Source organism: Excalfactoria chinensis, chromosome 5, assembly GCF_039878825.1.
Source record: "Excalfactoria chinensis isolate bCotChi1 chromosome 5, bCotChi1.hap2, whole genome shotgun sequence".
In the NCBI taxonomy this organism is placed as follows: Eukaryota; Metazoa; Chordata; class Aves; order Galliformes; family Phasianidae; genus Excalfactoria; species Excalfactoria chinensis.
In genome coordinates, this window is record NC_092829.1 from 21808110 (window position 1) to 21831519 (window position 23410).

Sequence of the window (23410 nt, forward strand, 5' to 3'; positions counted from 1 at the left end):
TGCATGCAAAAATCAGTTTAGGAGCTTGAAGTTGTCAAGGTATGTGCATCATAACTTTTAAGTCAGTGGAGTTTATGTATGGGAAACATGAAACTCTTCTTACTGTTCAAACTACTAGATCACCTCCAGTGGCATTTGGTTCTATATTGATAGGTATCTATCTTGTTTTTGTGGGAAGACTTCATGCAATGTAAATATGTAATATGTTAGTGATGCTGTTGCTCTTAGTTTATCCTTTAAGTATTCGTGTGTAACTTAACTGTGTAGTTAGAAGTGTGTGGCGTCCAAAATACTATTCTGATAAATTCGTGTGCAGTATCAAATGACAGACAATGTACATAGAGACTGCAGTTGATCAATACTTAGGCACCTCCTGAAAAGGCTATCCTTGATATTTTCTTTTTAAATTGTTATGGTGGTTTGTTATTAAGACTGGTTCTTTGAAATTTCACTCTGAAATCCCAGTGACTCCAAGCGTAGGCAAAGTGTCAAGCTAGCCAAAAACGAGAACAGCTGTCCTTTGCTGACACTTTCTAGAACTTTTTGTATACAAGACAAACAGAATGATATAGAGACTCCTTTCTTTGTAGTGCTTTTATGTGATTTTCCTGCATCCAACAAGGCTGAGAAGGTTTCTTGGAGCACTTCTTTTTCTCCTCCCTGTTAAATGATAAACTGCAAGTTGAAAGTAGCTATTCTCTTGTTCTAAGTCCTAAGGTCTTTTTAAGTTCATTAGATGGAAACACAGTACAGTCTTCCCCTAGTGGCTGTTCCCAGGATCCCCTGATGCCAAAGGCTGTTGAGCATCCCCAGACTAACTTGTGCATGCCAAGAGGATGCTTAAACTCAGGTTTTTCTCTTTTTCAGTCAAATCTCTTTTCATTCTTTTTGCCTACAGTTGCCTCAGCCAGGACCTGGGTTCTTTCTTAGTTTTCTTAGCTCCAGCCTTTCATACTGTGAACAACCCCCAGACAAGCAAGAAACCAACCTACTACTGTCCTCTTTTTACTTAGACAGGATACAGGGTGTTTTGGAGTTTGTCTCTGCCTAGATTCAGGAAGGAAAAAAATAACTCCAATAGCATTTGGAACCTGGGGGGCTAAAAAGGAATTTTTTTTTTAAGGAATGGGCTTAGCTTTTGGTAGTGTGTGTTTTTTTTGTTTTTTTTTTTTTCTTTCCTTCCGAACATGTCTGATATTGATCTAATATTGGATGACTCACAGAAGTATCATTTTCAGGGAGATATAGACGTATTCCACTAATGCCATAGGGTAAAGAATTCTTCAAGTTTAACTGGTAGTTCTCTGTAAATGACAGTAAAGTGGTTACATACTCTTCCATTATGTTTTCACTCATCAAAAGGCTATACTCTTGCTTCCTTTCATCTCTAGTAGAGAAACCTATAGATTTTTAGTCACTGTAGTGTTGAGCTCGCTTTCATTGAGGTTTCATTTCCTTACTTAAGGCAGTGACCCAAGTAAATGCTCTTTGGAGTGCAAAAAATAAAAGTGGGAAAAAAAAAAAATTCAATGTGAAAAAGTTGGAGCTTTATGTGAGTATCCACAGTTGGTACTGAGTGTTCTCTTGGCTCTCAGATCTTGAGCAGGAAGGGAGAAGACAAATGTTTGTGTTGTTACAGCTGACACACTGATAGCATGTTGTGTGGTTAATGGAAATTTATTTATTTATTTTTAGCAGCAACAATGTGCCAAAGCTACTTTATGATCCTCAAGACCAATGTAATATTCTATAATGTAAGTATGGTTAACTTTGTCTCTGTAGCAGATACTTATGCTTTGTGAAGATTGTAGGCTAACATAAATTCATACCCAAAACTAAAGCTAGGGAGTATTTCAGCTTGGAGGAAGAACACAGAATGCTAGTATATGCTCATTTAAATTGCTTAATGATGCCCATGTAAAGATGGAAATTCCTGGGGACATTGTTAAATAGAGTTAGTGAATATAGGGGAAAATTACAAATTGAGTCCATATACTAGTTTCCAGATTCTGAGGGAAGCAACTGAGCTTTGCGGATTTATTTCAGTGAAGGCACTATTCCTCTGAACAGTAGCCATGAAGCAAGGCTCAATGAACTTCTGCTCAACCGGTAGGAAAAGTCGCTCATATGCATAAAGGCCAAAAAACTAATATTCATGTTACATGGGGCTGTAAACATATGGAAGATGACAGCATTTTATTACTGTCTTTTTTGTGACAATGATAGGAACAGATCTAGAAAGTTATTTCCAAAAGGATTTTATGTTGCATTGTAGTATGAAGTGAAAATGTCACATGCCTGAATCACATCATTTTGCTGTGAATTTCATGATAGGAAATCAAGATTTGAAGCACATTCTACATGCTTTTGAGGAACAGGTTTCTGCATGCTTTATGTAGTAATGTGTTCTTAGTGCTTGCATACTTGTTACAGTTCAGTCACATGCTAGACAGGACTGATGTGAGACCTTGTAGCTGCTGGTTTTGGATGATGTCTACATGTGACTGTGTTTGTGTACTCAACATTTTCCTGGTCATTCAGTTTTGCCCTTTAGAGTTTTCCCATTGATGATGCTCATTCCACCTTTCCTGTCTGACATAAAGTAAATAGTATAATTTTACCGTTACTGGTGTATTATATAATGCTGGCAAAACCAGTGATGATCAGCTAGGCATTCTCCTGTCTTTTGCTGAAGTGGGCTGAATGCATAAGAACACACTTCACAAACAAGGTTATGTGGATCAACAAATCTCCTGTTCATTTGACAGGAATGTCCACACAATTTTATGACTGTGGAGCTTCTTGCATGTGGCGAATAAGTGGGGGGGAAACCACAACTGGAGAGTAAATATAGATGGCTGATGGTGGGGGGATGGGGAGAGGGGAAGAATTAAACTTCATATGAATGATGTAATGATGTTCTAATGATGATTACTGATCCCTTTTACTTCAGTGTGCCTCCTGCCTTTTGAAGCAAATAATGGTATTCAGAGAAGTATCAGGCTTAAGAGTCAATTACATAAAATCCCAAGTAATAGCACTTGGATGGAACAAAAGATATTCAAAAGGCAGTGCAAGAAGTATTTAGATTCTACTGACTGAGAACCATAGGTTCTTAAAGATCCCTTTTACTCCCCATCTTAATAAAGTCTGCACAAAAAAAAATTAAAACATTTCAACAAAATGGGAAAGTTAACAATACCATAGGTTGAGAATATAACAAATTAGGCAATGAAGTTCTTCAAAAAAATAAATAGGAGAGCATCATTAACAGAATTTTCAGAAACACAGTTATGTGTTTAAATGTCCTGCAATTCTATATTAGGTAACATGTGGAAGAAAATTCACAATTCTTACCAATTTATGTGTTAGTTGAACTTAATATATTTAGGTAAATTTAAGTGCTGTGGAGAAAGTATTAATTTAATTTGGTCTTATTCAGCAGGAATGTCCAAAACCACTTAACTGTTTATCAAATATTTAGTAATCTTAGAATGGCAATGAAACTTAATTAGCAATGCTTCTGTTTTTCCCAATTTAAATAAACATATGTACTCAAGAATGCAGAATTTACTGTTCTTTTTTTTTCCTCACTTCAGTAATGTACATGTGCACTATGGCTCGCCTTGGAAGGGTAATCCTGCTACTGACAGCTGGATGATAGAAAAGTGTGAAGCTTTTCTTACACGTGAAAATGCTGCATGCTAACCAAAACCACAGCATAAAAACTGTTCATTGATATAGCCTACTATTTTTAAAATCTTTAGCAGAACTAGTTAAGAACAGGTGTATAGTTGGGAGAAGACTTCTAGTTAATAGGGCATTGTTAGGCTTCTAGTAGTTAGCACTGATTTAAAGTCCTGTAGCGCTGACTTAGAGTGGAAAGCTTCAGATATTTTGTATGCTTGTCACTACTGAATGTAGAATATGTGGCTTTCATTTTAGTGAAAATTCATATGCAGGAAACTTTGCCTAGGTGACTACAAGTCATAGTATACTGGAAAAAATACAAAATATCACGATTTCTGTTCTGTTGATTGAATAATTAAAACTTTGGATCACATTCTACTGCTCTTAACTTTTTTTTTTCCTTAAAAGTCATGTTTGTTTGTAGGATAAGAAACATGGAAGTGTGTTGGTTTTTGTTTTTTTGTTTTATCTACATGTTAAGTATGGTACAGTTGTAACTGTCTGTAAAAGAAGGTAAAAGATAATTTTCATTGCGTAAGTTTCTCCCTGAAATATAAGTTATTAGTTGTACCACCATTTCAATAAGAACAATTATGCAAGTATTATGTGCTCTTTTTTGTGAGTGATATGTCTAGGACTCCTGCTTTATGAATGAGTTTCTTTTTTTTCTGTAATATTCTACTAGAACTACTTGTAGGCCATCAGATCTCCCTGACTTCACAAATAATCAGCAGATGCAGTGGATTACAGATTTTAATTGAGTAAAAGGACAATGGCAACTCTAGCTATTAAGTCCCGTGCAAGGTACATTAATTACTCCTTGCAAGTTGAAGTGATGTATTTATATACATGTGTAAAAGTCTGTGTACATATTATGCAGTACACAGTGTAGATAGCATGACCTTAAGAAATATATAGCTAAAGACATACTAAAGATGTATGATTTAACAAATATGTATCCTTAATTTTGCACTTCTTTGGAACATAATGAAAGACTATGTTAAATAAACTTATTTCAGTTTTTCATTTAACCTCTGGGTTATTGTATGACCAATCTGTTATATATCCTCAATCAACAGATGATTGTATTTGGTAATAATTTATCAAGAATAAAAATCTGTTTTTGAAACTAATCACCTCATGTTAGGTCTGCCCTTTTTCAAAACCACCATCTGATATTCATTTTGTCTGCAAGACTAGCATTCTGATGAAAATGCATCTACCACAGGATATAGTCAGTGGAATGAAGCAGTTCTACTCTGTGTATATTCACAATACTTTGTTTTTTCAACAGATGGACTAAATTTTAGTATTAAAGGAAAAAATCAATTTTACATATTACATAAACAATTTTGAATGGACTGTTTGCATTTCTGATTTATTTGTTGCAAAATAGTGCAAGGAATTCAAGGGTCAACTTGGGCAATAGCTGAGATTAAAAAAGAAAAAAAAAGTTACTTCAACTGTTTTCTGCATTTGACATGACAAATTTATGTCTTGTCAGAGAGAACGCTGAGCTTGTCTTGAGTTTGCCCAACTGAGCTTAAATGCTGGGGGTTTCTCTTGAATGTCAGTTTTTAGCTAAAATTCTCAGACCAAACTACTCTTTGAAAAGAGGTTGGAAGGACAGATGAATTCATGCACTACATGACTTCTGTACCACAAAGGCCTTCTCTGCTAAGTTAAACTGTTTTGGCCATCGCCTGCCCTGACATGTTCCTCCTTTATCCTAGCAGCTGTGTCTTGCAGTTATTCCTTGGATCTTTCCTGATCAAAGCACCCCATAATTCTAAAACAGGCTTGATCAAGCCAGCATGCAAGCCACATGCATGGAGAACAAGGAATATGGAGCACTTCCATCACTGTACTATATAAAGTAGTTTTGTTACATTAACATTTGTCACAGGTCTGAACACAAACCAAGTATTCAGCATTCATTTTTATCTGTGCTGCCAGCTATATATAGGCTTTTTGACCCAACTGAAATTCTACCCAGGTTTTTATAGTGCAACAAAATTATTAAATTTTGAAGTAAATCTCAAAAGAACCAGTAAACCATTAATAAGTCATGAAATTATTTTATTCTTTTTAATTTTAAGGACTGCATGCGCTGCAGCTGGACTTACTCCAGACTTCATTTTTCCCATTTGCTTCATTAAAACCAATCCAAACTGTTTCCAAAGGAAATTGTAAGTTGTAATCAAAATTAGGAAGCGAGGAATTCTATGGTGTCATGTTTGTATGATGGCATATTCCTTTAGAATACATTGTAGGTGTGAGTAATTCAGTGTTTTGACTTGAAATCACAGCAATATTTGTAATTTAAAGTATGATATGAAGTCAGTATTATACCTAAGGACAAATTGGTTTCACTTATTCTTTTCATGTTATTTATTTACAAGCATCAACTGGGGGGTTTTCCATTCCCCTATAGCTCTCCCCCTTCCTCCACTCTGATTTCACTAGAGTGTTGGCCACCGTGACAATCTGACAAAAAGTTAAAAAGCTTCAAAAAACAAAGAGGCTAAAAAATGAAATACAGCTGTTTGCACACAAATACAAAACAGAAGGCCTAAAATCCTTTCTACTGATTGGCTGGATTACTTGAAATAGGGCTCATTGTTTCATAGTAATCAGCAGTTATTTTTCCCTATTAAAATATACACTGATGAAGTACTGAAAACAGCTTTTCCAATCTATTTCTATAAGGAACTGGGAATATAAAGTACTTTTACTGTCTATATATTAAGGGACCTATCCAAAAAAAAGCAGTATATGTTCAAATTTATGTACACACACATTACGAATACTTACATTCTTTTTCAGTGCCAAGGAATATGAAAGTCTTTTATAAATTAACTTTTTTTTTTTTTTTTTTTTTTTTTTTTTGTTATTGCTGATGTGGTGAGCAACTGGGCATCATAGTTCTCACGTATGTTACGGGTGTTCAGATCCTGTTGGAAAAACTGGTGAGGATTCTGGACACATACACAACCTTCAAGGAAAAATTACATTGAATAAATTTTCAGTTAGTCAGTAACCAAAGTCAGTCAGGTCTTCAGCTGCTTCATATATCATGTCAGGGCAGGCTGATGTCTGGTCCCCCAGGCCTCATGCTCAGTATGGGTGGGTTTTTGTTGTTGTTGTTGTTTTGTTGTTTTTGTTTTGTTTTGTTTTGCAACAATTCACCCATGCTTAATTGTAATTTCTTTTCTTGTTAATTTCAACTAATACCACTATAGTATCAGAGCATCCAGAGAAATGGAATTAGGCTACTATATTTTAAAAATAAAAAAGAGACAGACAAATTCTGGCCCTGCCTGCTACCAGCAAGGTGTGGTGACATGCCAGGAAAATAAACCATATCCACCCAGTGAAGGAAGAGATGCAGTATGTGTAGTGTGTAGCAAATATTCATCCTGCCACACAGCACAATGCAACTCATTTGGTGTTTCATGCTGAGGTCCTGTGCCTGTGGGTCCAAGAAAAGAAGCACTAATCTTCTGCAGTTATCAAGTATAGGATGTCCTCCAGAGTGGAATACAGTAGAAAAATGCAGTGGAAAACTGCTGGTATGAACAGATACTTGTAGATCTATTGAAATGTTGTTGGTTTTGTTTGTTTTTTTGTTTGTTTGCTTGTTTTTTGTTTTGTTTTATTTATTTATTTTAAGAAAGCTCTGATTTCAAAAGCTAAAATCAAGCTGCTGAAGGAAAAGAAAAAAAAGTCATAGAAGGTATACTTCTGTTTTGATCAGAAGTCTCTGCTTTTTCCTCTTCAGATGAGAACTGGGAGACTGGAATGATGTTTTCAAGAAAGAACTAATTACTCAGATTTTTTTTGAATTAATTGACAGTGTGGAGAAGCACAACTCTTAAGCTTCTCAGCCAGTATGGCAAGAGCTGTCAGAACCATTGAGATGAATCACTTGCTGATTTGCTGATTCTGGAACATGGCAATCACTCCCTACTTAAGGATTTGCAGAATTATTTTCATTTTATTGTTAATACTTCCAGAAAGAGGTAGATTATTACAATTAAAATGCTTAGACCACCTTTTTAGTGATACTTCTGTTGTGCAGTGGGATCTTATCACTCTCCTTGTTGAGTGGGAAGTCATTTCTATAGATTAAATGCTTGATTTATCACATAAAGTGGTAGATTACACCGTCTGTAATAAATAAAGGCTTCCATAGTGCAGGCAAAAGAGGACAGTGATCTTGGCCCATACATGACCTTCCCCCTTCCCCAACATGAGCTGTTCTTCTCATTCATTTAAACCTAAGCATGCAATTAAGTCCACATAAGACTGGAAACCAAGGCAGTAAGTCAGTAAAGTAAGCTGATTTCTGTTTACTTCAGAGTGATTTTGGAGCTCTTAAATGCATACCCATTAAACACTTCAAGTATAGAGAAGCACTGAGGAAGAACTGCATCTTGGAACTGACTGACAAAATAACAAAATCCACTTTAATTCTCACTTCACACATGAAGGCTCAACATGAAGCAAGTTTTATTATGGCTTTATAATTTTGTAGGATGATAGAACCCTTTAGGGAAGGGACCTTTTAAAGGTAGTCTAGTCCAACTCCCTTGCAAAGAACAGGGACTTGCACAGCTTGATCAGGTTACCTGGGGCATGATTCAGACTTGTTCTGAAAGTCTCCAGGAATGGGGCATCAATCACATATTTAGGCAACCTGTTCAGTGCCTCACCAACCTCACTGTAGGAGACTTTCCTTATATTCAACCAAAATTCATGCTCTTTAAGCTTGAAGCTATTTCCTCATGTTCTATCGCTGCAGACCCTACTAAAGAGTCTGTTCCCTTCTTTCCTCTAGCTCTCTTTTAGAAACTGAAATGTTGCTATTGGGTCACCTTGGAGCCTTCTATTCTCTGTTCTGAACAGTCCCAGGTCTTTCATCCTGCCTGTGTAGGTGTTCCATCCCTTTGATTGTTTCTGTGGCCCTCTTCTGAACACACTTTAACAGGTCCATGTTTGCATTTGCAGTACTCCAAATGAAGCCTCACAACTATACAGGGGCAGTCACCTCCCTCAACCCACTGGCTAAGTTTATTTTGATGCAGCCCAGGGTTGGCTTTCTGGGCTGTGAGGGTGCATTGCTGGTTAAATTTCCTGCTTCCCATTCATCAATACACACAGTTCTTTTTTGGCAAGGTTATGCTCAATGTTTCATCCCTGAGCTTGTATTGGCAGTGAGGGTTCCCTCTACCCAAATGCAAGATCTTTCATTTGGATTTGTTGAACCTCAAGTTTAGTTTTCTGTCTGGAGTTCAGCCTGTAAATCACAGCAGTATGTATTGATAGGTATTAGAGGGGGTATAAAGGCAGTTACTATGGTTCAGCTGAGGCATGTTAACTAGCTAAATTGAGATCACTGGACTGTATGTCTGGGACCTTATAATTTCTGTAGGGAAGCTGCTTGGCATCTCTGTTTCTGCCTTGTGTAGAGCCAAAAGAAATAGAGGTAGAGGCTGGGGCAGACTAGAAATTATAATCTTGGCAGTGCGCAGAAATTCATCTATTTAAGTACAAACGTACTATGTAACAGTTGCTTCCAACATAATTTGAGGCAGATGCCCTGTGTCTGTCTCTCTTAAAACTCAGTTTACAGTTCCTCTCACTATTTCCAGCTGCAGAAGTAAGAAATGATCTGAAGGGTTCAGTATTCCCATTTTCCTTAGAAAAATAGGTGCAAATCTCATTTACATATAGGAAACAGTCTATTTAACCTATTTTCACTATGTATAAACTGCAGCTTGTTATATAGTCTGTTATTTTACAAATTAGAATTTAATATTAAAAGTAATGCTCTGAATTCAAGTATGCCTGTCTCTATAATTCTACTGGGAGGGTGAGGAGCTGACTGCATCTTAGATCATTTGGCTCAGTAGGAAACATTCCTTCCTTACCCTCCAGAAGCATACAGCTGATTAGCCTCAACACATTCTTGTAACTTGGATCGAAGTCCACAGAATCGTACAGAATGAGTGGGGCATCTGGAATGGTGTGAATCTTGAATGGTATAGGAAAACATTAGTGTTTTTCAGTGAGCATCTAGGAGCAGGCCAGCTACGGCCGGTTGTCTTGTTTGTTCATTGTGTTACAAAAACAAGCAAACAAACAAAAAACCAAAAATACAGGGACAAAATGGGTAAAAAGGGATTGATCTTGTTGGAAGAGAGGAAATGAAAGTATTTGTAAGCTACAAATGCTAGTAAGCTTATGTATTTCAATTTGGGGCTCTGTCTGTCTTTGCATAATTTTACTAGGATTCAGAAATTCCAGTGTGACTGCAAGGCCTCTACTTAACTAGCAACAGGGGTAGACATTCTGAATACCTTCAGCTCTCATTAAAATTAATTGGAATTGAGAGCTCTTAACATCTGGCGTCATTGGGTCCATCCTTACCACCTTTGTGAAAGGTCATTATAAATAAGATTTTTTAGAAATATAATGAAAGTATACAAAAATGTATTACATTGAGGATATTCTGTACTTAGTGACTGAAAAGAGAATCATTATGCTTCTTTATATCAACAGTTACTTCATACAGAAGTTTACTTTTTCAATTATCCCTTTTTCATATGCTTTGGCAATTATCGTATTAATGGACAAATATTCACACTGAGCCTAAATCTAAAGAAAATATAACTTTGTACTGAACCTCAGTAATGATTCCTCCTGTGAGAGGAGAAGGTGTTATAAGACAGAGTCATGCACAAGTTGGAAAGTGTGACATGTTGGCTGTGTGTCTCTTAACTACGTGAGTGAGCTGGCAATTGAGGAAAGATGGGCTGTTAGCAGAGAAGTAACTGGACAGAAGAGAACACTCAGCCAAGCTTTATTAAAAGCCACCAGAGAAAAGGTTCTGTGGCAGGTTCTTTTGAAGTGAATTTTTAGATCTTTGGAACAAGTTTATCCTGGCTAAGCTGGAAGCTCTCTTTAATTATTTGACTGCCAGAGGTTGAGCTACAGTGTGTAATTGCTGTAGGAGTAGACAATGAATAAAGTAGCCATGTACTGTTTATGCCTTTTTTCTATGCTGCTGTTACTTCAAAATGCCATTCACCTTTTTCTTCTAAGGCACATCTTCTATCAGATCCTGTGGATGGGCGCATTTTCATGCATTTCAGCTGCAACTGGACATTGGCAGCTCTGAATAGCTAGAACATCATTAAGACTGAGAAAAAAACAGCATCTCAGCATTCATGTAACAGAATTACACTCAGAACACCTACCAGATGCCTTCAATTTAAGGATCACAATTCTTAAAGAACAGGTGCTTGTGTGTTGCAAGAGGGTGGATTATAAGAATTGACAGTTAAGCAGTCAGCAGGAAGAACTGGGCACATCTGAAAGGGAAGCCAATGCAGAATGAGTAGCACATTATTTATTTATTTATTTTACTAGATTCTTGATACTACTTTCCAGTGAGTTGCTAGTTCTAGAGTGTGCAGCGAGTTCTTCATCTAGCAAGCTCCCAGGAAAACAGGTCCATGTTAATACAGCAGATACGCTTTGACTATCTATTTTATCTCCTTGTTTTGGCTGTGGTGCTCACTGCAGAGTGGATTTGAACTGTTTTTAAGAATGAATTCTTGCTTGTGGGAAACCAGCTACTGGCAGCAGCATCTGCCTTCATGGTAGATTCCAAAGGCAGTTTTCCCGATGGCTTCTAACTTCCTCTGGGGTCTGTAACTTGATTACACTGCTGTGGGGCTGGCTAGACAATTCTTCCTCTGGGAGCAGTTTAACCTTTAATTTAGAGGAATTTGCGCTGTTACATATCTGCGTACGAAGGTAATATATTGTGGTTTGTGCTTTGGATGCGCACTGTCTATTTCCACATATACTTTAAATTGAATCTGTGTTATGTGAAAACAACATTGCCTTCAAAGACCACCTACCACCAAGTTCCTTACATCATGTTTTTCTTGAGAAAACAATGTGGCAAATTGTAGAGATCATGCTTTCTAGCATTCACTATTCTTCAGTTTCCTAATCAGACAGCAGTAGTATTTGAAGCACTGTTCTTTTTAATATAAAAATGTTCATGTTTTACATATGTTTTTTCCATTCTTTTTTTTTCACATGTGCAGTTGGGATTTTTGTAATGTTCTCAATCCCCTCTGGCCCTATTGACTTTACAATGATTTAAAGATTTTAAGGATTTTAATTCTCGTAGTCCTTTCCCTCTCCACTCTTAACATTTCTACCTTTAGATTTTATTGGTCTCAGGAAAAGTTACAAATCAGTAACTATTTTTGTTTTATTTCTATTGCTTCTCTTCTCTGCAGTATGAAGAAAGATGTTAGAATAAACACTTTTTTTTTTTTTTTAAATATACTTTGTGTTCCTTCAGCTATTGGTATGAACTATCCAAATTCTATAAGTGTTAACATATGTCATGAAAACAGAATTCCTGATCATCTATTTCACTAATTACTCAGCAATGATGTAATAACAGTAGAATCTGGAGCAGTAATGTGCTTTTTCTTGCATTTTCTTTCTGGCTTCATAATGATTAGATTTTCCTAAACCTTTTAACAAACGTAAACCAGACAGTTTTTGGATGGTCCAAATCTTTATATTTGGGAAGAGAGTCAGAAATCTTTCAACTGTAAGAGTATTCTTTTCATTTGAATTAAGAGAATCACAGAATCATGATGTTTTCTATGATGTAAAGGAAATGTTAAGATGTTTTACATGATATACATGTTTGTAAGGAATTTTTGGATGTATTACCTTATTTAGTGTACGTATTCATTTAGAAGTTTTGTCTTGTAGATTCAGTGAGTTGTTAATATTATTATTGGCATCAAAATTATTGTTAGAATCATATAGGTACTAAGGGACCTCTGGAGGTCATCAGGTCCTGGGACAGAGTTAAATGGGATTGCTCTAGCCATGTCTAGTCAAACTGTCACATCCCTGAGAATGGAGATCCCAGAATCCATTCAGGCATCATATTCCAGTGCTTGACAACACCGACTGTAAATAAATAAGTAAAATTAGTAGGACTGTAGCAGCTGTATTGCACGTAAATCAAGATCTGAGACTCTAGGGTTAGCACTGCACTTTAAAAATGTAGGATGACTTTTATGCTGTTTGACAGAAATATAAACAACTATGAAAATATTCAGCACCAGAATGCTTGGGTGACGTCCTCTCTTCATCTTCCTAACAGTTAAAAGCTTGATACAGACCTACTTGTTTACTACTTATTTACAAAGTGGACTACACTACAGTGGTGATGAAAGGGAATATTTAGTAAGCTCAAGTATTTATATGTTGTTTATTTCACCTAGAAGAAACAATAGATCTGATTGTGCTCTGTGCTATCTGTCATTGATAAGCCCTACTAAAGCTACTGATTGAAAGTGCCCTCTTGTAACTTTAAAGACAACATGGATTGTATGTTTGGTATAATTTACTGCATTTTTTTCCTGAATTTTTTTCTTATTGTAATGTTATAGTATTTTTAATTTCAATGAAAATCTCCTTTGTGTAGTTAGACTGTTTCCTTGTGCTCATTCTTAAGGGTGCAGCAATCATTGCACTGGAATATCAGGAATTCTGAGTCTTTCAATGTTTTTTTAAATTTGAAATTGCTCTTTGTGGCTGCAGCTATTATAATAAATCTTTTCAGTCAATACCATCATCGTTTTAAAATTCATTAGGGAAATGTCTGGATTTTCTACAGGTAGAAAAATATCCACCAGCATCTACTGGGAGATATATTTCACAGTCATACTGCCATATTTAGCAGGTTGGGTCTCTCTGTCCTCCCCTCTAGCAGCTATTTGAGGCTGCTCAGGAGTTTGGAACATTAGACTGACTTCCAGGGAGTTGGATTAGCGGGCAGGTGATGCAGTCATGGGTATGACATACCTCTCAAATTTTTCTCATGGATATTACCTCTGTGTATACAGAACATGTGTGCTACATACGTATATCTTCCAGAAAGTCCAGACAGCTGTGTTTTTGTTGATGATTTATATGAAACAGCATCACAGTCAGGTGGCGGGGAAAAAGAGTGCGTTTCATGAATGTATGAAATACAGTATAAGTACGCATTTACATTCTAACTATGACCGTGTAGTTCCGAAATTACTACTTTTTCCCTGTAAAATTGTCCTTTCTACAAAGAATGAACATTTTAGCTCTGAAAAGGTCAAAAGGGAAATGTGTCTATTCATAAAAGTATGACAAGAGGGTATTATGGTCTGCAAGAACAGGACTGTGATGAATATCATTTGCTTTTGCCCCAAATGTCCTGGGTCTAGAAATTAGAAATAGCAGTTTCCTAGCACGTAGGAAACTAAGTTTGTAGTTTGAAGACTACCTGCATGGGTGTGTGCATATGGACCATGTAATGTCAAACAGGTTCTCTGATGTACCCATCATGCACTGTAGGGGGCCTTTTTTGAGGAATCAAAGCTTTTGATGTGCTATTTCTGCAACACAGGGCAGAAGCTTTCTGTAGCTGGGTTACTGTTATATGTATCTCACAGAAAGAGGCTGCTGTACAAAAATGAATATGAGAGAGGCAACATGTGCATACAGTTTTGTAGGCCATACATACGTTGGAAGGACTGCACTAAAAGGTTCAGACAGAAATCTAGAGTACTTTGCATCTCAGAAAAGATTTTTAGACATCAAATGGAGTTCTGATTGTCCAGGATCCCTATTATATGGTTCAAGTGCCCACTAAGAGAAGGACCTAGACTCATCATTGTTGATCTTTAACTCTTTTGTTATTTATTGTTGTCATTCTTTAAGTGAGATAGTGGGTAGAACTCTGTGTTCAATGAAGATTTATTCAGTACCATTCTGAAAAACAAGCTGCTACTGAGCAGTGTGTTATGAGCCTAGGAGGTATGGGATCCAAAGTTATAGTCAGTTTTGTAAAGATAATTAGCATCAGTTAAGTTAATTCCAGCCGCAAACTATTGCATGCAAATGATGTAAGAATACTTCGATAAAATTTTGTGCCTGCTTCAAGAATAATCAGGCATTCTTAAACTATCTTGCATTCAAAGTATTCCTATTTTTTTTTTTTTTTAATTATTGAAATAACAAAATGGTAGCTGTCTGTATGTGTATAAAGAAGAACTGGGTATGTTGTATAAGTTTCTTTAGTCAATGTACTTTTAGTAAAGTACTTTACTACAACAACTTTTTTTTTTTTTTTTTTTTTTTTTTTTTTTTTAATTCAGTGACACGAACAATGAATTTACTGACATAGAATTCAGATTACCTGCAATATTGATATTCTAGATTTCAGGGATCTTGCTAAAGAAGAAGTCTAGATATTCACAAGGTAGGTTTTCGTGGAGATCTTGTAAAATTCCTCATCAGTTGAACCAGTTTAAAAAAAATAAAAAGTTACATCAGATATGTGATGCATTTAGAAGGCCTGAAAGTTCCCGTAGATTAGTTCAGTCTGGTGAACTTATTCATTTGAGGCCCATTCATATGAAATGAGTTTGTTTGTAACCCTCTTTTCTCTTTACCATATGATGTAGCAGTAACTTGATTCTGAAATTGCTCTCTACCTACTGCAGAACTTGTGGGAGGCACTGAAGAGATTTTGTGACCTGCAGAAATCTTTATAGGAAAAAATAGTTGCATGCTGACTTAGGGGCAGTACAAAAGAACTGTAAAAATGTTTGATTGCTGCTTAAACCTAAACAGGGACATATAAAAACAATAATAAATATGTATGCAGCCCTCTAATATGCTTGGTTGCACAATTTTTGACTGGAAAAGCATAAGTGAGTAATTAGATAATTGCTGCCTTGATTGAGCTTAATAGGAAACATTTCAATTAGGCTAAAACTACACAGAAAGGAAGTAGGCTTTTACAAAGGGAAACATTCCATGTCATGCAACTGTCAGCTCTTGCCCACAGTAAGAGATGGGATTAAGTGGATCTATGCAAAGGAAACAAAAAGAAGGAAAGAAAAAGAAAAAATGATTGCAGCAATTAGACTTGTACTTAAACAGTGTCTTCTGATACAATTTCTTGACTATTCTAGTTCTGATAACATAGTTCATACAAACCCTTTGGTTGCAACGAATTATGATGCTAAATCCATAGGAGGGGTAACATTTCTGCTTTTTAAAAAAAAAGATACAAAAGAGAGAAAACTGTCCCTATTCTGCATTATTTCTGCTTTTTTTTTTTTTTTTTTTTTTTTTTTCAGATTATCCCAAACTGCCAGAAGTTTAGTTTAGTGAACCCTGATACTCTTTTTTTCATTTGGAAGGTGTCCATGCACTATCCAGAATATGGCAATTTGTCCTCAGGGTTACTTGCTTGTTTTTGTTAGGAATTTGTTCCCTCTCAGCAGTGAAAGAGTAAATACCTGAGCCAGGTTTGTGCAAAAGCTGAGGCCCATTTTCTCGTGGGTGGTTTCAGAAACCCAGCCCCACATGGGGCAGCCTGCCTTACCAGATGTTGTGAATGTTAGTGCCATTCTGGCTTCATACCAACAACCTGGAAGGAAGTTTCTTCCATAACTGACTGCTGTACTGGAAGAAAGCTGAACAGATACTCTGCTTCCTTCTGCTCTTATCTCCCCCCTTCTTACCTCCTCCTCCCCTCCTTCCACTGCACTGTTTCCTAGAATCACAGAATCATTCTACCATTAAGGTTGGACAAGATCTCTAAGGTCATCTAGTCCAAAGGTTAGCCCATCACTACCATGCCCACTAATTATACCCCTTAGTGCCACATCTACGCATACATTTCTTGAAACACTTCCAGGGACACTGACTCCACCACCTCCCTGTCATCCAGGAGAATGCTGTGGGAGAGAGTGTCAGAGACTTTGCTGAAGTCCAGATAGATTACATTCACAGCACTTCTTTCATTCAGCAAACGGTTCACCTGGTTATTGAAGGAGATCTGGTTGGTCAAGCAGGAAATGCCTTTCATGAGCTCATGCTGGTTAAGCCTGATCCCTTGGTTGTCCTGCACATGCTGTGTGATCACACTCAAGATGATCTACTTATGTCCTTTCTTGATATCAAGGTCAAGCTGACAGACCTGTAGTTCCCCGGATCCTCCTTTCAAACCTTCTTGTAGATGGGCAACTCTCCAGTTATCTGGGACCTCCCCACTTGACCAGGACTGCTGATAAATGATGGAAATTGCCTTGGCATGTACTACCACCAGCTTCCCCAGTATCATGGGTTAGATCCAATCCAGCCCCATAGACTTAAGATAGTCTAGGTGGAATAGCAGGTCACTGGTTCCTCCTGAATCGTGGGTGGTTTATTCTGTTCCCCAAACACATCTCCCATCTCAGGGGGTTGAGTACCTTGAGGATAACTGTTTTTACTATTAAAGAAGATACTGAGTGCTTCAGTCTTTTCTTTATCCACGATGGTGACGTTCCCGACCACATCCAGTTAAGGACAGGAATTTTCCTTGGCTGTTACTTTGTTGTTAATGTATTTGAAAAACACTTTTTATTATCTTTTGCAGATTAAGTTCTAGCTGGGCTTTTACCTTTCTAATTTTTTTACTGCATATCTAGATAAATTCACACTTGGTAGTTACTGAACTAAGAGTCTGTTACTGCTCCCGTGGCCCAGAAATCCACCTGGGGACAAAAAGGAGTGAAAGGACTAAAATGACTTGAAAAGCATGCAGGAGAGTAAAAAGCACATATAATGCACATAAGCGCTACATTTCTCATTGAAAAATACATATTCTTTTTCCTTGTTCAACATGTCTGGACAAGTGGCTGCTAAACAGCCATCTGTCACCATAGAAAGAACAGCTGACTGATAATTCTACCTATTCAATCACTTGAACAACAATTTGTTCATTCTATCTGTTCAGGCTATCTTTCAAGCTAGCAATTTAAAATGTATGTTCTTTAGTCATAAGCCCTATGTAAGCTACCAAGTCTCTATATGACATTACCACTAGCTTTGGTAGTTGATTTTTGGATGTAACAGAAGTTTTCTGTTAACTATTGAATGTGTCCTAGTGCAGCACAAGGAGATGCTGTGCTACATGAGGAGTTGTCCTTTGAAAGCATTACCTAATACTGACAACAAATATATATATTTTTTATTAAAGATGTCTTTTAATTATTATTATTTTTTAATTAATGGAGTCTATGGTTATGCAGTTTCCCACTGTGATATTTTATAATACAGGTTTGAGCGTTGCAATGACAAATGAAGGGATTTCATCGGACTTCAAGTGTGTGTGGGGGGGAAGGAGGACTGTTTAATCTGTCATTATTTTGCAGCTTATAATTTAATTTAGATCAGAAAACCTGAAGTGTTCAAGTACATTACTAGCAAAAAAGTTAAGTACTAGTTTGGTAACACATATGTATGTATCAAAATTGTAAACATTTGTACATATTTAAAGAAAAAAAAAATCTAGTACGTTAAAAATGCAATCTTGTATTTGGGTACCAGAAAAGGACCAAGAGGATTCTGAGCTCTGTTAGGTGTGGACTGCTGATTCCAAGTGAGGTTTGTTTTATACACCAAAAATGAGAAATGAAGCTACCATGTGTATGATATGAGCTCATCAGTGATAGAAAGATGGCGACAGTTTCCATTTATGTGCACTGAAATGTAGCATATAGCATGTTGCAGAAAGATTAACAGAAGCAGACAATAACTTTATATTTTTATATACTTTTATGCATGCAAACATTTAGCAAAAATAAAGTTCCTTTTTCATGCACTAAAAATTAGATAGAATTTACATATTTTCACATGGTACAGCCACTAATTCTCTTGAGATCCTTGCGGAATTGTTACTATTGCTGCTGAAGCCTGGTGTCAAGTTTGTTTAGCCTAGAAATAGTTGGCCTGAGGTAAAGAACCATTGGAGGCTTGCACATTTGCAGTTAGAATTTAGTAATTTGTGTTTGCCTGATGTATGACAAATTGACTAATGACTGCCCTAAAGAGAAATGCCAGCCTGGCATTTCATATGCAGAAATCTAAAGGCAATATCAGGTGTACTGTCTGTTCTACAGGGCAGAAATAACTACTACTCCGTTCTTATATTTTATATTTTAGTTAGATTACAGTTCCTTGTATAGTCTATTCTTCCAGGAGCTGCTATTAAATGGAGTTCTGCATTGTGACAGAAGCTTGACAGTCTGCCAGAAAAGCTGGAAATGAAGGCAACTTAAAATAAATACTGGTGATATTTCTCTTTCTCTCTGCCTTTCTCCTTCTCTTTTTCTCTCTCCCTTTCTTAAGGAAAGGCATATGTTCTTATCCTAACTTCTCCCAGTAGAGGGTCAATTACAACCAGTTGGCTACAAATCTAATCCAAGAAAAATACCGAGAACAGAAACTTCAGCAACAGGTACCAAGGGCCTCTAATACAGTCAGTCATTCTCAGTGCATGTGAAATGTGAACATAAAGCCTATGGGTAAGATATTTTTAGGCCCTGAGTTTCCCATGATGGTCCAAAATGAATCAATAAATTAAAGCAGACATTTTTGTATAGTTAGGTATTTTCCTGGATAACTCTTTAAATGTCCACAATAGTATGAGATCTTTTATGTGAATCATGAGAATAGAACAATGTCTTATTTAGAAAAACATGCCTAGCCAAATGTTCATGTATAGGCAATATGTTCTGTAACTTGCTCAAGTAAACATTAAACTCCGAACTAAATTAAAAAATATAAGTATGTATGAATAATAATAGACATGCATAAGAATAATAATTTGCATGGTCTGCTTTGTTGGTGTCAGTCCTCAATCCTTGCTCTGTATCCTGGAGCCATTTTGCAGTAGTGGAGTTCATCTGTGGTGAAATAAATCTATCAGTAAAGTAAGCATTGTGATACTGAATGTCAGAGCTCTGCCATATTGGCACATGAGCTCTGGCCTCTGGACAGGTAAAACAGTGTTGAGACCAAGGCCAGCTAGACTGTTCAGCATTGTATTTGGACAGGAACACTAAAAGATTGGGCAGAGTTTCAACTGAAAGGTATGTAATTGTTGAGTGTTTACAGGCTGGTAATTTATTCCACAGGCAAGCTAAAGGAGGAGAGGTAAATGTTACCCCTTATTTATTTATTTATTTTTTTAATGGAAGCTTTTAGTTGAGTTGGTATCTTTTCTGCATCAACATTCACAGAACGAGGAGGAAATGTGACTGCTGACTTTGTGCCTGACAATCCACTGAGCACTTTCCTTTCTGGAAATCACTTTGTCATCTATATGCTCTCAGTATGTAGCTCCCTGTTATTCTCAGCCTCTTGGTTCCAAATGCATGTGCTGGATGGCACACAGATCATCCTGTTGGTAAACAAGGAGTAGAACCCAACATCCAAACCCTTAGAAGATTCAGGGCTCCCCAGCCACTGAGACCAATCATATCCTCTGCAGGCTCTGCAACACATTCCAGCAGATTACATGTCCTCATCTGTTCCCAGACTGTCTAGAACTGGTTCAAGTATTTTAATGTAACTTCTTCTATCAAAAATTTGCATGCAGTTTTAGTACAGTGAAAGAGTTTTGTAGGAACAAGCATTTTGACAACTTATCAGGAATAAAAATAGAAATGAGAGAGTGCAACAATTTTCTAAATTAATTACATTTTTTTAATGGTGGTGATGGTATTCTTCTATCTTTAAATTTTATGCTGTGGAAATTTCTAAAATGTTCCGTATTCCTTTTCTTGTTTTGACCTCTTTTTCCTGTCTCAGTAGTATCAAGTTTGCAACATAATGAAAATTCTCATTAAGCTATCTCTAGTGACAAATTCTGTACAAGGATTAGTGCAAGGATTCTGAACAGTCTTAAATTTTGCTATCAGCTTGTTCATGGTGATATTGGCTATTTCCATTAGTCTGTAGCTCTGATTGGCTAGTTTTCCACTTTTCCATGGTGTATTAGACCAGCTCTTTTGGGTAGTTCTTCTGTAGGACTTACTGTTAGATTTGTCTGTTGTTTAGCAGTTGCTGATTTGATATATGATGCTAGAAAAATAAAGAATCTGTTGTGTGACACTTCTGCTATAAAAAGTTTAAAAGAAAAAAAGGCTAAAAAAAAGAGCTTTTTTTCTTCACTGTTGCTTTTCCTTTAAATCAATTATCTGTGAGCCCTACTAGCATAAATGTAATGTGAAAGAAAGCACAGGATATTTAAGGATTTCTATCATGAATCAAGTATGAAATATGTTTATCTTGTCAAGGAAAGCTATATCATGAGTTTTTGAAATACACAGTGTGAAAATACAATATTTGAAAAGCATTTATTTTCTCATTTCTCTCATGAGAGAGAAGTTGGATAGTCACTGAACACATGTAGGCAAGAAGATGCGTTGACAGCAACAGATAAGGCATTTTTTCATGGCACTATGTCACCCTAAGGAAAAGAGGCCAAAAGAAGGTAACTTTTAAATGAATTGCAAATCATAACTAATTCTTGATAGCTCAACAAGCTTCCGACGGTAACCCTAGTGTGCCTTAAGTTGTATGTCTGTAATGCATAATGGGTGGTCATTCGATCCACCTGACTTCCATCACTGTGGGTGTATGGATGTGTTTTAAAGCTAAACTCTGATAGTATTCCACATATTTTTGTTAGCATTTTTTAATATGACATGGAAATAAAGCTACTACTGAGGTATTTGGGCAAGTGAATTGTTTTTTAATTCTCTAAGATGTTTTCCAATTACTTTGTTTGAGCAGGAATTTTCTTTGTAGGTGTTCTTGCTCCAAATTCTGGCAAAGAAATTGCACTTTGGGTGAGGGTTATTGTCACCTTTCCCGAGAGCTGGGAAGCAAAAGACACATTCACTGAGAATGCAATCTCTTTTGTCTGATAGTGGAAAATGAGATTGTACCTGAAACTGTGCTACTTCATAAACAGATACTAAGCAAATAAACAGAAGAATACAGAAGAGAATTCAGCCTTTGTTCCCAGGCAATATTATTTTCCTATTATGGGGTTCTTAAAAGATTGGCATTTCCTGTCTGTTTCCTGTCATTTACTAACAAGATCTTCACTGATGCTACCCAGCATTATCATGGTATAATTAAGTGTATCTGCGGGCAAGTCAGTTAATTTAGAAACTGCAAATTACTTTGTAGAAACAAACAGTGCAGTCCCTCATGAATATGAATTTTCTGTCTATAAAGTAATAACATAAATATTGCATCTGGCAGAATTAGGAAATAATGCCTTTGTGAACATGCAGATGATAGTCATGCAGGCAATATTTTAGAGATAATTAGTTTTGCTACAACATCTAGTGCTTATTTCTTTTTGAATTCTTAACTTCTACGTCAGTATTCGCTGGAGGCATCTGATTCCTTCATTCAACTCTTCATTTCTGCTAATTTTCTTATCTGTATGAGAAGCAACTACAACATGTCCTCAGAACTGGGACAGTGAGAGGAAAAATGGAAGAGCTAATAACAACTCGGTTATTTCCAGGACAGTCTTTATTTTGGAAAAGGGTCAGAAGAAGATAATATCTTATTTACTGAACTTCAGCATACTTATCACTAAAATCTCTGACTCAGCTCCTAAACTAGCAGGTTTTGCAGGAAGCATATTTTCAAGAGTTGCAAGGTTTGTACATAAAAAGAAAAAAAAAAAAAAATTGTATCAAAATTCTTAAGGAAAGTATATACTATTTGGTTACCAAAATTAGAGAGGCAAGAAATTATAAAACCAGATGGGACTCTTTAAAAAGCTAGACACATTCATCATCTGCTCACAGTGCACTGGCTTCTTATTCTGCTTCGTTGTCTCTCACTTGCTTACAGGCATAAGAAGCATGCTGTTTCACAAATGTAAATCCTCATGAATTTAAGGTTCTGGGCACAGTCCTGTATTCTCTACCTCCTTTGGCAGCCTTCAAGGATAAGGAACAAGATAGACAATATGTAGCCAAGTTAAATTGAACAGAATTTATGATATTGCATTTTAGTGCCCATTATACGATGAATTTCCTGGTAAAATATTGCATTGAAACATGCAGCTTGGATCTGAGACCATAAAAACAGCAGCCTCACATTTTCTTTTGGTAGGTACAAGTTAGGGTGGCATAAAGATCTAAACGAGTACTTTTAAAACCACTTACCTAATTTGAATTACAAATTAGTAAAGATAAAAATAATGTGAAAGAATAAGAACTCTGTTTAAGGACATTATGAGATGAATCTTCATTTTTTAATTGATTTTTTTTTTTTTTTTCCTGGTTAGGATGGGACTGGATGGGGTTCTGAGCAACGTCATTTAGGTGGAGGTGTCCATGTTCATTGCAGGTTTTGGTCTAGGTGGCCTTTTAATGGCCTTTTGAGGTCCTTTCCAATTCAAATGATTCTTTGATTCTCTTATTCTTTGAAATCCACAAAAATCCTTACCAGCAATAGTACTTCAGTAGTTGTCTTTCTGTCCCCACTGAATACTTTCTAATGTGTGCAAGTGGTGCTGCTTTTGTAGCATGAACAGAAATAGCTACTTGAGAAGCCAGAGAAAGAGAAAATAATTATTCTTCGACCTATTTGAAGTTTGGAATCAAAAGAGGATCATTTAAGATTAAAGTGGTAAAAGTGTTAGATGGGTGCCAAGTGACTTATAATATGAATTTTGCTGTAGAAATCAATATTATTGAACTTCTCCCATTAATTTATTATCTTATTTCTCTGCATTTTTGAAGTAGCAACATTCTTTACT

At 36.4% G+C, this 23410-nt stretch overlaps 1 protein-coding gene across 2 annotated transcripts in view; it reads left to right on the forward strand.

Moving 5' to 3' along the window:
- Positions 1–23410, forward strand: part of SLC25A21 (solute carrier family 25 member 21) — a 221302-nt gene that overhangs the window by 51323 nt on the left and 146569 nt on the right. Inside the window, exon 1 of one of the 2 annotated variants that reach the window (XM_072338792.1) lies at positions 1699–1754. The exons of the other annotated variant lie outside the window; for it this stretch is intronic. The gene's annotated coding sequence lies outside the window, so the exon portion shown is untranslated. Of the gene's footprint in view, positions 1–1698; positions 1755–23410 lie in introns of those variants that run through there. 2 annotated transcript variants of the gene reach the window in all.